This window comes from Perca flavescens, chromosome 10 (assembly GCF_004354835.1).
Source record: "Perca flavescens isolate YP-PL-M2 chromosome 10, PFLA_1.0, whole genome shotgun sequence".
In the NCBI taxonomy this organism is placed as follows: Eukaryota; Metazoa; Chordata; class Actinopteri; order Perciformes; family Percidae; genus Perca; species Perca flavescens.
Window position 1 is genome coordinate 14,218,789 of NC_041340.1, and position 15,923 is coordinate 14,234,711.

Genomic DNA, 15,923 nt, shown 5'->3' on the forward strand with positions numbered 1-15,923 from the left:
TAGCCTACTTACAGTGAAGCTTAATTTAGCTATATTTTTCAAATTTTTCACATTGAATCAAATGACTAAATATATAAACAACCATAATAATACGAAAATATGTGATTCATCACAGCTGATAATAAAAATCATGTTTATCATTTACAGATTTACAATATACATATTTTAAAATATATGCGACCACTGCACTAACATTATGCATCATCAAGTTCACATGCTCAAAATCAAATCTCTATTGTACTTTTTTTCTGTATCTGCTAAATTGAGAATTAATTCTTTTCTGACCATCATTATAGATAGATAGATAGATAGATAGATAGATAGATAGATAGATAGATAGATAGATAGATAGATAGATAGATAGAAAGATAGAAAGATAGACAGACAGACAGACAGACAGATGCTCAGTGGACCTTTAAGTCTGAGATTACTCACTATGCAGCTGTATGAGACGACCATTTTTAGAGAGGGAAGACCAGCACACTCAAAGTCTCATGAATTTGTCCATCCCCTCCACTGCTCTTCACTCTTCCTTGATATTGTATCTATGCAGGCAGTTGCCATAGAAACTTAACTTTATTATCCAACTACCCTTTACTACCTTGTGGGAAATATCTTTGTCCACTTACATTCTAATTATGTTTGTGTGAATACTAAGCTGGCTCCTGAATAACTACAAGGTGTCAGACAGCAATATCACAACTTCTCATAAAACTATAAATTAAAAAAAGCTGTGGTGTGTGTGTGTGTGTGTGTGTGTCGGTCGGAGCTCCGCTCTGTGTCAATATGCAGAGAGGACAGATAAGCTTGCGCTTATGCACTCAGACGCTTTTGGAACCCGAAATTTGGCACCAAAAGATAAATAATTTTTTCCGGTGCCATAAAAGTATCGACGTTCGGTGCCCAGCCCTATTTTTAACATAATGTAAAATTACAAAATTTACGGGAAAATGCATCAAAATAGATTAATAACAAATTAAACATTTGGACTGGTACAACATGAATAAATAAATAAATAAATAAGGACCATGTCTACAGAACAGGACATGTTTTACTGGTTGTACAGTATAAAATATATAAATAAAGAGAACAGGACACAACTTTTCTTTCTCTTCTCTGATTTGTTCCATTTAGTTGTCTCTATCTATCTCTTCACTTACACTGTCACTCTGTCGAAATATGAACACACGTCACATGGTCCGCTCCATAGGGTTTGTCACGTAATGTGGACCCGTGCGCTGACGTGCACTAACATGTGCAAGTGGCACGGTAACTGGCCAATGAAACACGATCATTATAGCGTTTTAAGCGGGCTCTAAATCCAACACAATTAAGCCACACAGCCAACGGATGGGACGCAGTGCTCCACAAAATAAACAAAATATTGCATACTTATTGCGACACTTTTGATATATTGCGATAACGATAATTAGTCGATATATCTTGCACCCCTCGATATAATATTGCGCAACGTGATATTGCGATAATGATATGGAATCGATATATCATGCACCCCTAGTGTGTGTGTGTGTGTGTGTGTGTGTGTGTGTGTGTGTGTGTGTGTGTGTGTGTGTGTGTGTGTGTGTGTGTGTGTGTGTGTGTGTGTGTGTGTGGCCTAATATACTGAAACATGCTTGAGTCTTTGTCTCCTATTCCCTTGAGAGTTTATCATTTGGATTTTACCCTGTTGTACTTGTGTTTGTAATTTGACTGAGCACCTTTTTTCACCACACGGAAGGGCCTGGGTGGAGGTGGTGGTGCTTTAGTGTTTCAGCTGCCTGCTTTCTGAACACCATTGCAACAATTTCTCACCTGTTGCAACAAATACAAAAGTGTAAATAAACAACATTAGGATAACACCACGAACTGTACTGGTGAAATTTGTTATTTCTTTCTCATAATCCAACTGTCTAAATCAACAGCTAGGGCTACACCAAGACTGTTATCTATTGAGTATGGTGGCCCCAAAGGACAAAGCACAGACAGTGTTGAAGAAAGCACAAACTGCAAATAATCCAAACACAAACAACAATAGTGTGCAGAAAAGAAAAAAAAACATGGAGGATGGGAGTGATGGACATAATTTGACCTAGCAGCAGCAACAATATTTCCAATTAAGGCTCATTGACAGCCAGTGAAAAGAAAGAAGACCAAGAGAGGCCAGCCAGATGTACATGGACGTCCCCAGAGGGCAGCAGAAAGCCTCTGACTTCTGAAAATAAACTTCTGCTGCCATGTTCTCTCTAGGCAGCACTCTGCTCTCTGCACTGCTCAACTATATTCCCATCTACCTACTACAACAATGTGAAGATAACATTTTATTGCTGCAGACCACAGAACAATGTTTGTCTTTGTTCCACAAACAAATTCAACACATGATGATTCTATAAATGTCATACAACCTAGCCAAAAAAATACACTGTGCTATTTATTTTTAAACTACTTGCCATATCTGATCATGTTGCTGAGTGTACCAAAAAGTATACCATCTCAGAATGTTGTGCAAGGGAATATGAGGAAGATCTCTGCGCTACATTCATAGCAGGTGTGTGTTGAAGTCCAAATACTTTCATTGGAAAATGATGGCTCAGCGAGAGACAGGCTGGGTTTTGATCAAAGAGCAGCAACTGACATCTCAACATATGCTGGATGAATTATTAAAAATACAAGTGACCCCTTGTGAAGAAATAAATTGCTGCTCCTCCTGCATCCGCATATGCAATATGTCAGCTCTGGAGGCAAAGTAGAGGTTATTTTTTATTAGCTTAAATCAGAATGGCAGCCTGTCATTCCAAGCGGATGTGCCATGAAAGGCTGAAGCTTGGCTCTACATCTGTAAAGACATGCTGTCGTTCACTTACTGAGGGCAGGGAAGCGTTTCAGCAGAGATCGTTAGTGTTGGATAGATGATCAAACACATTTGTATTAGAGATGGAACTCACGAAATTGAAACGATAAAAAAAAAAAGAGTTGATTAAATGATGGTTAAATTGATAAATTGTGAATCAAATAACAAGGCTGATGAAAATATAATTGAAATGATAAATTTGTTCTTAAACGTATCTTGTTTAAATAAAGACAACAAAATGAACTGATTTAAGCAGACATGAATTGATGGAGCAAAAGCAAAAACAGACTTGACTTAATAAACCACCTTATCGTTCATCACAACTCAAGACTCTGCAATTAGTGGGGCGCCCCATACACAAAGGCTCAGTCCTTACCGCCGGGGGTTCGATTACCACCTGCGGCCCTTTGCTGCATGTTGTTCCCTCTCTCTCCCCTTTCCTATCTTAAGCTGTGCTATCAATTGGAGGTCTAAAATGTCACAAACAATAATCTTTAAAAAACAAAGTCCCTGCATTTAGCACTCAAAGTTTGCACACAGATTGTTTATAGTTTCACATGGCAAACATATTAATCATAGGCCACACCGAGTGACACTCATTACAGTTTTCTGATATTACACCTGATGTAAACCAGTAAAACGTTATTCGTGAGTCCACCTGTTGGATAGCCATTCAGTTTCAATGACCACACCAAAGCAACATTAATCAGTATAACAAATCTCTTTTTGTTCACTTACAGTATATAGTGCTTCATTTCAGTATCACATAAAGAACATGCAGGCTAGCAGCAGTCAAAAAAGGGAATGATCAAATCATTTTGGAAGTGATAACTGCAAGATAAAGTATAACCGATCGCTGAGGGGTTACAAGAATGTTCTGTGTTTTACATATTGATCAGTATAGGTGTTGAATGATAATTGCTGTGCAGAGCCGTCATTAATAATAAATGTGTATTTCTCAAATTAAGCTTGTTTTTAAAATCAACTGATTCCACTTTTTCAAAACACGTAACAGAACAAGTTCATCTTTTTTTCTTCATATGCTTACACTTTTTTCACGAGCAAATGTGTCAATTTAATTATACCTTCATCAACTTAGTTTTTATGAATCACAGCCCTCATAACAAGTGTCCTGAGCTGCGTTTAGGTGTAAATGCTGAAAGTAAATACATATTTAGGAAAGCTGTATATCATACCTGTGTAATAAGTCTGTGCACCCTCTGTTCAGTCTATTGTTGTCTTAAAACAATTATAAGGAAACACCTTTTTCCACACTGTATATGGTTTAAAATATTAATTAAATGCACCTTAAAAATGTAAACTGTGGTCAAGTGAGCCATGCTTTAGAAGATACTCATGCCGAGTCCTGCATACCTGCTGAGGCGCATGCTCCTTGCAGAAGTGTCCACAATGAAAGTGGAAATTAGCAAACATTTCCCCAACCTAATTATTTAGGAGCAGTGAGTATGCACAGCGCAACAACAGGGGACCTACTCCAGTTTTCAGGCCAGTTTCTTGGCAGAAGTATTCCCTTATATCAAACATGCACGTTGTTTTTAGGGTGGGAGAACACAGTTTGAATGGAGCACATAAGTTCAACATTCACACAATACACAAGGATCTTCTTGCTGTGAGGCGACAGTGAGCCCCTATGCCACTGTAGTATCTGGACTTATAACGGACCTTTTATAAACTTTGTCTTAAGTTTTTGGTAACAAAGAAACTCGTATGAACTTTAGCCTACATTCGCTGGACACTTCTCTGGAAACATCTGGAAAGAATTAGGGATGCCCTTGTTGGCTTGGTTCCAAAAGGATGATAGCCATTGGTCAAAGTATTGTTTCCTCCCCCATCTATGTTACACACATTACAGAATATATACCATGTTAAAATAAAGAAAGTCAGAGGACCACTGGAGAATTGGGAAAACAGGTCCTCTCCGAGCTCTGCAGGGCTTGTCAAATGATGATGATTTCTTCGATGTAAATAAACCTTTATAATCAAGAAACCGTGTCGGCGGATTCCTTTCCACACAGCAACGCAGCATCGCTATCAATTACACCACACCACCCAAACCATGTCTGTTTATTTATACCTTTGGCCTGTGAGTGTGACGTCATGTGGAGTGACACTCTGTCGTAAAGTTTGGGAAGGGGAGGGGACTGGTTTGGACAAGGGCCAGAGACAGAAGAGAGAGAGAGAGAGAGAGAGAGAGAGAGAGAGAGAGAGAGAGAGAGAGAGAAAGTTGGCAATTTCACAGCGATCACTTAAACATTCAGGCAATCAGAGCTTTAATTCTAGGGACGAGGAGGTGTGCTGCTGATTACCATTTACACCTGAGAGTATCCTCATACAGCTACAGTCTCAGCAATTAGCCAGTGGGAAGGTCCATTGGAACACCTTGGCAGCGGATGCAGTGGGAGGGTTGAGTATCACTGTTGACTTTCCCCACTCATAGCAAATTTTTCAATCTGTGTGAAAATGCAGATTCACAACCTTCTGAATCTGTCCACTTCAACTACATGCTCAACTATATGGTGTAAAATGATTCACGCTGGAGACAGTGTCTTCTGCTTTTCTTATGATTGCTATTATCTGAGCCGTAACGCAGGTCAAGGATGATTATGAATGTTGATCAAGACAAAAGAATTACATGGCACTTCTGCCATTTCTCTGAGTTGCTCAGTAAATACATGTCTGAAACCTGATGTTGAGCATTAATACAGTGTGACAACACTAGTAGGAGACCTCCAGCACAGGCACAGAAGTGTACTAGACTATAATTTATGCTAAGTGAAAAAATTACCATATGTCTGCCATAAGAGCAATGGTGAATCCCGAGCTTGCTCACAGAGGGAATTGATTGGCCTTCTGTTGTTAATCAGCAGTTGTTTTAGAGGTTGTGTCAGATGGCACAGATTCTGGCTTCCTGCTGGATAAAATATGTGCGTGTGCATATAAAGATGGCTTCATAATCCAAACCAAGTGAACCCAGCAAGTAGATCAAAGGAAGCAGCTGGTTTGGGGTGTGCAAGATCACCCACTCCTTGTCTCTCTAGCTGCTTTTGATAGGGGCGGAACTGCTAAAAGATGCCTGACAATACTTCAGAGAGAGCTGCCAGAAGCACACCTGTCTCGGTGGAGTCAGGCAGACTCAGACAGTAGGCTTACCAAGATATGGGTGTAAGTGGGTGCAATTTGTAGCCTTGTCTGCCATTAGTCTAGAATGCATCAGAAGCCTCCATCACAAATGATCTGGCTCGACTCATCAAATCAGTTTCACAGGTTTCACCAGTGTGAGAACTGTTCACTTCTGCAGCTTCTCATGGGGCCTTGGTGGGAGGGAAGGCACTTCAACAAATAGACGTGCCATAAATTGCAAGGAGAAAAAGGTCTGACAGATGAACAGATGGGTTCAGTATATTACTCTCTCTCTCTCTCTGCCCGTCCACCTTCAGCTGATGAAGTGAGGTGAGGAGCGAGAGAAGAGGTGGAGGGAAATGATCTGTGTCAATGCATTAGACCAAATTGCTCCTTCACCTGAACATACAAATGAGGCCCAATGGCGTGAGCAATGTCAGAGCAATTAGAAATCCTGTGTTAAGAGGTTAGATCTCTTTCTCCATCTGATCTCTCCTGAGTGCACAACCCCAGCAGCAGAGACACACACACAAGGCAATCTTTAGTGTAACTGATATTAGCAGCCTTATTAAACCAAAGGACTGAAAACAAATAACTTTTCAAGGTCCAGAATACAAATAATTGTTGAGACAGAAGTGCAAATAGCACTCTGTTTCATTGTGTGCAATTTATTTGGGGGGGAAATATCTGTTTGCAATTTAAATTCTATCAATATCACACTTTCCAGCCTGTGCTTGTTTGCCTTTTCAGTAGAACTTAAAGAACTTTCAGGCTATATTAGAGCATGTAAGACATGTTATCGTGCATGCAGTTTATTGGATAATTGCATTGGATAATTCCTATCAAGCACTGTTTCGTAAGTATCAAAAGTCTGCTTCTAATGTTGCCATTTATGTTAAATTTATTAAAATAGCGCAACTTTCCCTGTCGTCAATCATTTCTTAAAACTAATAACAATGAAGTTGCATATATACTCACAAAGAACAACAAACATCTATAAAAAACAACAACAACAACAACATCTGCGGGGCAGGAAGAGAGAAAATATATTTTTAGGACCCACTAAGACCAATTAATGATAACATTCCCAGCAGTGGTAGAATTTAGGCAGTTGACCCTATGGGTTAAAAGTAGCAATACTTAAATGTAAAAGTAGCCATTCCGTGTAATAGTTCTGTCTTAAGTAAAAGTACAGACATTTTAACAGAAAAATTTACTTAAATGTACTGTAAAAGTACTCTTTAGTAAGCAGAATGGCCACTGTCAGAATATTATAGAATATATTATTGATACATTTACAACGTAATTATGTTGCAGCTGGTTGAGGTGGAGCCGATATCGATCCATTAAAATATGTCTTGATCAGGCCTGATACAGATCCCTAGGAGTGGCTCAGGTCATTTCTACCCGTTACATGCAGTATTTCACCTGATGAACACAGTGAGGCTTAAGTTCTTTACTTTTTCAGGTCAAAGTATCGCTGAACGTTCACAACCTTCCTGCTTCACACAAGGGTTGGGTACCAAGACCCGGTGCTAATACGGCACCGACACCTTAACGACTGGTATCTACAGGACCGAATAGTTACGCAGATTTCTGTGTCTCATTTTGGTGCCACTTACAGTAAATGCCTTAAATGTCTCTGATGCTCCAAAACGTATGGATAACGTTAGCCTACTGTTAGCTAGCAGCTGGACTAAACACGGTTAAAATGCTGACAGCTAACGTTAAACGGTGTAAAGTGTGACTGTATTTTACTGTAGAGGATTCCAGCACCGGGAGGTAACAGTCTACAGCTGCCGTTGTCGGAAAAACTACACAGAAACTGGTAGCCTAAGCCTTGTGGTGCATTCCTTGTTATTGTAAAATACCCTTTTCTCATCTGGTGGTTGTTCTTGTCGTTAAACAGCAATTTACTAGTGAAATAAGTTATTGTTATAAGTTATTGTTATTACATTATTAATAAATCATTTCATTTTGACCATATGGCTTTAGCAATAAACAAGCCGTTCTTTAATGTAGCTGACTGTTGTTTTGTGCTCTTCTATTTATTTTTTTAAACTTTTTTTTTTAAGTTTTGGTTTGGGCACCTTTTAGGCCCCGGCACCCTTTTAAAAGTAGTCGCTTTAGCACTGGTATGGGGGGGGAAAAAAACCCGATACCCAACCCTATTCACACCCATCTAATGGTGTACATTAACATATGGCAGCTGCCACGCACAAAGACCGCCTCCTGAAATCTGCTACTGAGTCATTTCACTTGAGCATAATGTGATTAATTGCCTTGCTCAAGGGCACCTCAACATTAGCTGGTGAGAAAGGGATCACTACTTGTTCATTCTCCCCTTCAAGGTGTCGGGGGTGTCAAGGGTTTAAACCAATAACCTTCCAATCATGAACCTATTTTATATGCTTTAGGCTACTACTGGCACCAGAAATCTCAGTGCAATTATCAGGTCATGAAGACAGAATTTTGAACGGGAGCAAAATATGCTTAATTTCTTTATTTTGTCAGATCATTCAAGGAGGCTATCAGACGGTGAGTTTAATCTGCTTGTCACCAAGAACAGTTTTGCAAATAGCTTTTGACAAGGGGAATGTCTTATCTGTAGATGACGAAAAGGGTCATCATCAGTCTTAATGGATTGTAACAAACAGGAGGTGGTAATAGCACGGTTTTATTTGGCAAACAAGTTGAAGATTTTCTACCTGTTTAAAGTGACTAAACTGCCTCTGGGTGATATTAAGGTGAAACATAAAGTAGATTACAGAAGTAGCCTGTGGACTGAGAGAAACATGTATAAACAGTTATTTAAACTTGGTAATCTTGCACAAACTTTGAGTAAACTTGCCGTCATATTGATGTTTTCCTTATGTGGTTTTCACAATATATACTTAGGGCATTCCATCAGAAATCTATTACTTTCTGAACTCAACACTTTCGATATGAGCAAATGTTTCCCTACATGTTACAGTATATGAGAGAGGGTTGAGAGTGGTTTGATTAACCATGTGCTCACATGAAGCCATACACAGCAACAAGCATAACGTAATGTCAAAGTCCAAATAAGATGAGCATAGCATCATTAGCCCACGATCAGTGGCTAAAGATCTTCACATCTTTACATGACTTTGCACCACACATTTTTGCTGACTTGTGCTTCCTTATAATGTACTGCAATTTAATTTTAATTTTCAGTTTTTCAGTCATGTAATAATAAACAAATGGGAAAACTGAAGTTATATTTGAGGTGAAACAGAAGATCCATATGTTAGACTCACCTACCTTAGCCTGGTCCTATCAGACTCTCGTACATTTCATTTGTACAGAGAGTCTGGCCACTCTCCATTGACAAGTGTTAACTTCCTTGAAGGCGGGTACTCTGCTGAAGTTTAAAACTATTGGATCTGCCCAGAGCCACTCTGCATCTGCCATAACCAATCGCTAACGTTTGGTCGTGACGTCGGCTTAGCATCGCTAGTGTTCGCCTTAGCTAACCTTCACCACTAACGGAGCAAGCTGGAAAATCAAATTTTTCCCGAACCCCGTGGGGAGAAGGGCCACAACATCATGGCCACCAACAAAACTCAACAAAGATTGTTCTTGCTCGGGCTTTAACTTCTGAATATTTAGCGGCGTTGCCACAATGGACCGAATGGCTTCGCTCGCATCTTTCTCCGCCGCCATTACGGAACTACAACTCAAACTAGCGCACAACCTCAACGTCATCATTCTCAGCCACTCCCTCTGTTTGCTGATTGGACCGCCAAAGATTTGCCTGGAGAAAACCCAAGAATATACTTCAAATCCAGACAGTGTACTGAAGGAAAATGAAAATTAAGTGGAAGTACGTAGGAGGGCAGAGCCAGGCTAGACCTACCTACCATGTACTCAGAAGTCTGCTGCTCAACCGATAGCGGACACAACATGAAAACTTCAAAAGACGTAAATAAATGTGGCTAACCGATACCATATAAAAACTAGAAGGTCACTCGTAGAAGGCGCAGACCTCCACCAAGGCCATACCATATCTCGCAATGTTAAGGAAAGTGAAAAAGAATGTATATATCCGCCACGTGATTCGGATCGCTCCAAAATGTAACGGTTTCTTCCTTGGCCCAAGCTACATCCTTGCACCAAGTTTCATGAAAAGTGAGCCAGTAGTCTGTAATACTGCTGACGAACAAAAAAAAATCCAAATCGAAAGAATGCCCCACATATTTCTTTCCAAACTCCATTTGGTGAAGAATGGGACAGGGTAAATGGACCAATCTTGTAAACATCATGTCAAGAAAAATAAGGTGAAAAAGTTATGATTTCACTCACTTGAAAATAGGAACATGCAGTCTATTTTAAAATAAAAAAATCTATTCAGTCATGTGAAAATGTGTCTGTGAGTGATGTAGGTGGTTAAGAGAACATGAAACAGTAAGTGTAAATGTCAAGTGTAAACAAAGAAGGGTAAATATATGAAGGTGTCCAGAACAAAACTGTTTTTTCTCAGCAGTTGGTTATGACTGAATTATATCGGAGTGATAAGGGGAATCAAGCGTGGCAATGCAGAATCCAGCACACTTTGTTTTTCCACTCTATAAGCAAACATGTCAGTTCTCCTCGGCACTTATCAGAGCACCTTGACAGTGAATTAGAAGCTTGTTTTTAGACTTTACTTTTCAATATAGGAGACTTCAATTGCATTTCATAATTTCTACAGAAAATTGTCACTTCCACTAACAAGGTCAATAACTACGATTACCCTCATTATTAAGTAACGAGACAATGAAAACATCTTTGGGCTGGTACGTAAGTTGCAGAGTGGCTCAATGTTCCAGCTAAAGCCCCTGTACTCATATTGAATATTTCATTTGAATAATCATTGCTTCTTGAATAATTATACCATAAGATCCTTCCAAACATTGGGTACACACGTGATCTTCCCGTCGAGCCATTGCAAGCCCTGAATTGTTTCTCTCTCATTACCACGGTTGATTGATATAATCACATGCTCTTCTTAATATTCAGTTTACTGCCGTATATATCTGCATGTCATTGGGTAATGTAATAAGAGTCTTTGGATTCACTTAGCTGAGAGGATAACTCAATTTTTTTTAACTTAATATTGTCTCTGTGCTCACGCACAACGGGGTCTCATAAATATCCCTACTTTTTCGACATTAAAAGTGCACACTTTCCTCGAGCACACGCATAATGAGCACATTATTAAATTTGTTGGTTTAATGGCTGAACTAGGCAATGACGTAGTATTTTCAAATTCACATGTGGCACGCATAATGGTAATTGTTAAATTACATCCCGTATTGCCATCATTTAACACAAGATTCCTGACGCCAAAGATCATTTATTAGCATTCATTTGTGGCTTTGTTAAGTTAAAATACAGTATATTGTTTGATCTAATTGCAGTGTATGTCAGTCAGCACTAATGAATAACGGTCTATGGATGTGAAATGCACCCGAATATTGTTTATTTCTTTGGGTGACATTTACCTAAATGCCACATATCTGCGCTGCTCCTTCCATGTGATATGTAAATGTAATTTCCGTATCACTGTGCAATTGTCTGGCAAATATCATTAAACAGGACACTTTCTCAATTACTAGGTTTTTCACTCACCATTGTGTAACTAATCATAAGCAGGCATTGTGTTTATAGCAGCCCCCTTTGACAACAATTATTAGTGTATGTTAAACTAAATCTGCAATTCCCAAAATATGTTGCTTGTTCAATCAGTAACACTTTACTTTAACCCTCCTTATTTAGTATTTATAAGCCAATTCTAAACATTTAACAATTAACAGTTTATAACACACTATGATGTAGTTATTGACTTTCAAAATATGTATTAATGTAGAGTGTTAGTCAACAATTATAACTTTTCCTATGAAGACATACTTTATATTATTACAACTGTTTTACTATGTATATTGTCACCCACTATCTGTTTACACCAGCTTTTATGTACTGAATGGGTGCCTCCAGGAGGCCTTATAGTTGATGACAAATACATTAAAAATGCTTATATCTGCCCTTACTTATATTGTGTTATAAAGCATTTATTGAATGTTAATACACTGCCTAATGCCTATAAATGCTAATGTTTCCCTTTCAGATTGTTTTATGTGAACAATGTTTAGATCTAACGAGGAAAAACTAGAAAGGAAAAAAGCAACAACAATTCTTTTTTTCAACCCTTTAGATTTATCTCATAAACCAGGAACGAATGGACTAATTCGCCTTTTCTTACATCAAATATGTTAAAAATAATTAACCAAAGACAATGTAATTATAAAATAACTGAAATACATTAAAAACAGCTGTATGTTGTGCATTGTTTTAAGGATTGATCACCTTACATAAACATTTTGTTCCAATACTTCATGAACTGATTTAACAAAATAGTCGCATTTGAGGCTCAGCTGGTGTGCTGTGCTTCCCCACCTGACGGCCTAATACATTTTTATTTTGCTCCAACCCCCAGCCAACCGAATAATGCGTGGTTAAATGAAGTAATCATTTTTACTGGAGACATCACTCACGGGAAGATAGCAGGTAGGTATATCACTTCCCACCATATGGTCATGGCTGTCAAGCACGGGCCAATCAGAAAGCTACAATTTGCCACAGAGTTCCATGTTGTGATTAAATAGTTCCAAGGACAGCTCCGGCACACAGGAAGGCTCTTTGACCAGACTGATACTCATCTCCGGCTACAGATTGCAAGTAGTGGTGGCACAGCTATGTGGCTCTCTCTGTCTGGATTTGTTATGTTATTCTTTTCCATTTTCCCCCACAGGCCCACTGTGCAATAGACTGTTATTTTTGTCTCATGAATATAGAAAAGTTCAACTTGACTCTCAACTCTGTTCAAATCATAAAAAGTACAGAAATGAGCGAGGTATGAATATATTTCCAAGATGGTAAATCACAGAGAAGTGGGCTGTGAATAATGAAGTCCCTAAAAATATAGGCTATTATGCAAGTGCTAGTTACATGTCTTTGATGTAATAAAAATAGATCAAATCAGTGACCATATCTTACATTTTTATACAGCTTACATTTCTTACATGTTTTGTGTATTATTCTGTTTTTGTTGGTCTTGCATGTTATCTTGCATTGCATGTTGTGATAATATGCAATGCCATAAATGGAATAAACTGTATCTTCTATTCTGTTGATGCAAATATCAGATTGGCAAAAACAAATTTCTTGTTTTCTTGTTGTATTACTCATACAGTAGGTATGGAGGTGATATGTCCCCACACACATTTCATAGAGCGAATTTCAACACATTGGTATGAAAGAATAGAGATTAGTTGTAAAGGCAATGACATTGAAAAAGCTCTCTTGAAAAGAGAATGCTTCTAGCTATTTACCTTTATAACCTTACATGATGAATTCCCTTGAATACAGACTACAGCTTGGTGGGCTTTCTGTAATTTTTCTACTTTTTCAGTTATTTTGTACAGATATTTACGCTGTTTAATGAATGGCATCACACATGGAGCCAGTTTATTCTTACATATTTCATTTTCTTTTATATTTGTACATATTTTGGAGACAGTACTACAAAGCCACCCTAACTTACAATTACATATCAGAATAGATTTTACGCTGAAAACATTGACTGATTTAAAAGTGTTTGTTCACATCAAAGAACACTAATGCATGTATAAAATACATGACTTGCACAGTTTTATCTCTATGTTCAGCAGACACAAGACAGACTTCAAGGCCTGCAGAAAGAAATTCTCACAAGCAACAAGCAGGTCTGGCAGACATGCTCATTCACAAATCACAGACCATCAACAGCTGACCCAACAAGCAATAACGCAATTATTAATTATTCATAGCACATGGCAGGTCCTGTTCCCAAGTCTCTACATGCAACAGTTTAAGTGGCCAGACAAACACAGTACACAGTATATAACATCAACAACCACACATCAAGGAGTTAAATACACACTTACAGCCACAGAGAGACATTCAATCAGAAAACATACTACCTAGGAAAGAGACAGATAAGTCAGAAAGTTTATTTGACTCACGTTTTATGGAGGTGCGTTTGTCAATATCCATGTCATGTTATATCCCTCTGCACTTGTTGCTTGTTGTCAGAACCAGAAGTTATCTCCTCCCTCCATCGCTGCTAGCTTGCTACATTATTCCTACAAAAACAAAGCGGTTTATATCATTAGCAACACTGGAAAACGGTTGCGAGTTTACAGACTCGTCTCTGCTGATTGGTCACCTGTGACGCAAAAAATAAATGAGAGACACACAAAAAACGAGAGAAAACCATAGAAAACATATCTCAAAGCAGTCGCACACCATTTCACACCTTTCCGAGGAAACATGTTCAACAGGGAAACCGTAGCAATATGGTGCACACCGTTGAGATTGAACGTGCCCCAGCTGTGTACCACAAGAACGTATATGTTTTGTAGCTACTTGAATTTTCCATTGTACAATAGGTAGAAAGAAATAAAGCTTATTTGTGTTTGTTTCGCGGTGATAGCGTTCTAAAACACAAAAGTAAAAGTAACCTTCATGCAAAATGGTTCACTCCAGATAAAGTATATAGGTTTTTTTATTATTGGTTGGATGTTAATTATTGATTCATTTATGTGTAAGCATCACTTTAATGTTGCAGCTGGTAAAGCTACTTTGAACCACTTGATATACTGCTGGGTAGTTTACTGTAATCAATAATAATAGCTACATCACAATGTATGTTGTTAATTATATTAGGTATTACTCAAAATTTGCAAAATAACTAGTGACCGAAGCTGTCATGTAGCCTAGAAAGTAGTAAACAATGTAAATACTCAAGTAAAGTACAAATTCCTCAAAATGGTACTTAAGTACAATACTTGAGTAAATGTACTTAATGATTTAGTTACCTAGTTAGTTAGTTACTCACTAACTTAGTTACATACTTTCTACCACTGGATACCATCGACCCCCATTCTCCAGAACCCCCACAGGTTTTTATGTATTTGTTTGAGATTTATTATAAACCACACACACACATATTTTTCCTTGTTTCGGGTGCTAGATAATAATTTGTTACTATATGCAAATGTTTTCTTTTTTGCAACATGCAATGGCCATCATTTTAAATAGATGCACTTGTGTTTCTGTGTTATTTAAGTGGCCTCAGCACAGCCTAGTTGTGACACTGATGAATGCTGGACATCCAACAAACCTCTCTCCTGTCATCATTCTTTTTACCACCCACAGCTAATAATCTTGTTCACGTATGCTTTCATGTTTTAACATTTCTCAAGTCTACATTGAAATGTCAGAGTCATGAAGCAGATACAGTACACTTGTCACTGGAGGAGGTAGTCGCAGTATTATTACTTAAAGTATCTCTCTGGATGAATATAACATCAACAGTTTGGAATAAAGGTTTTCCTAAGAATTTTAAGAAAAACATTTGTATTAAAACTTTACTCTACTAGTGTCTTGGGAGACATTAAAAGTTTTCAAAACATCAGCTTGGATTGGTTATCTTAATGACCTAGTCGCCTGAGACTATTTAATGCTTGAATTGTGATTTTATGCTTCAGCTTTAACAATAAAAACAATCTGAGTAGCACACTGTGGATAGTGGACTCATAGGTGCTTCAACTTGAAAGGCAGTCCAGGTACTTCATTTGAAATGATAAAAATGTAAATTATATCCACATTTAACAGCAGCTGGTGTCTTTATGTCAACATATAAATGATGTGAGGTCAGTCACAAGAACGATTCATTGCAATGGTACGCACAGTAAATGATAATCATTGAGTTAGTGGCAGCTTTACAGTATAAGAGGACATAAAATATGACAGAATGAAAAACACTGCCTGGTATTATTCTGTGAAATCCAGGGATGAGATAAGTGGTGTATAGTAAACTGTAGCCACA

At 38.2% G+C, this 15,923-nt stretch overlaps 1 long non-coding RNA gene across 1 annotated transcript in view; it reads right to left on the minus strand.

Annotated features, from left to right (window-relative positions):
- The window catches only part of LOC114562309 (uncharacterized), a 202,891-nt gene that overhangs the window by 111,747 nt on the left and 75,221 nt on the right, over positions 1-15,923 (minus strand). Inside the window, exon 3 of the long non-coding RNA XR_003693488.1 lies at positions 14,056-14,175. This is a non-coding gene — a long non-coding RNA (uncharacterized LOC114562309). The remainder of the gene's footprint in view (positions 1-14,055; positions 14,176-15,923) is intronic.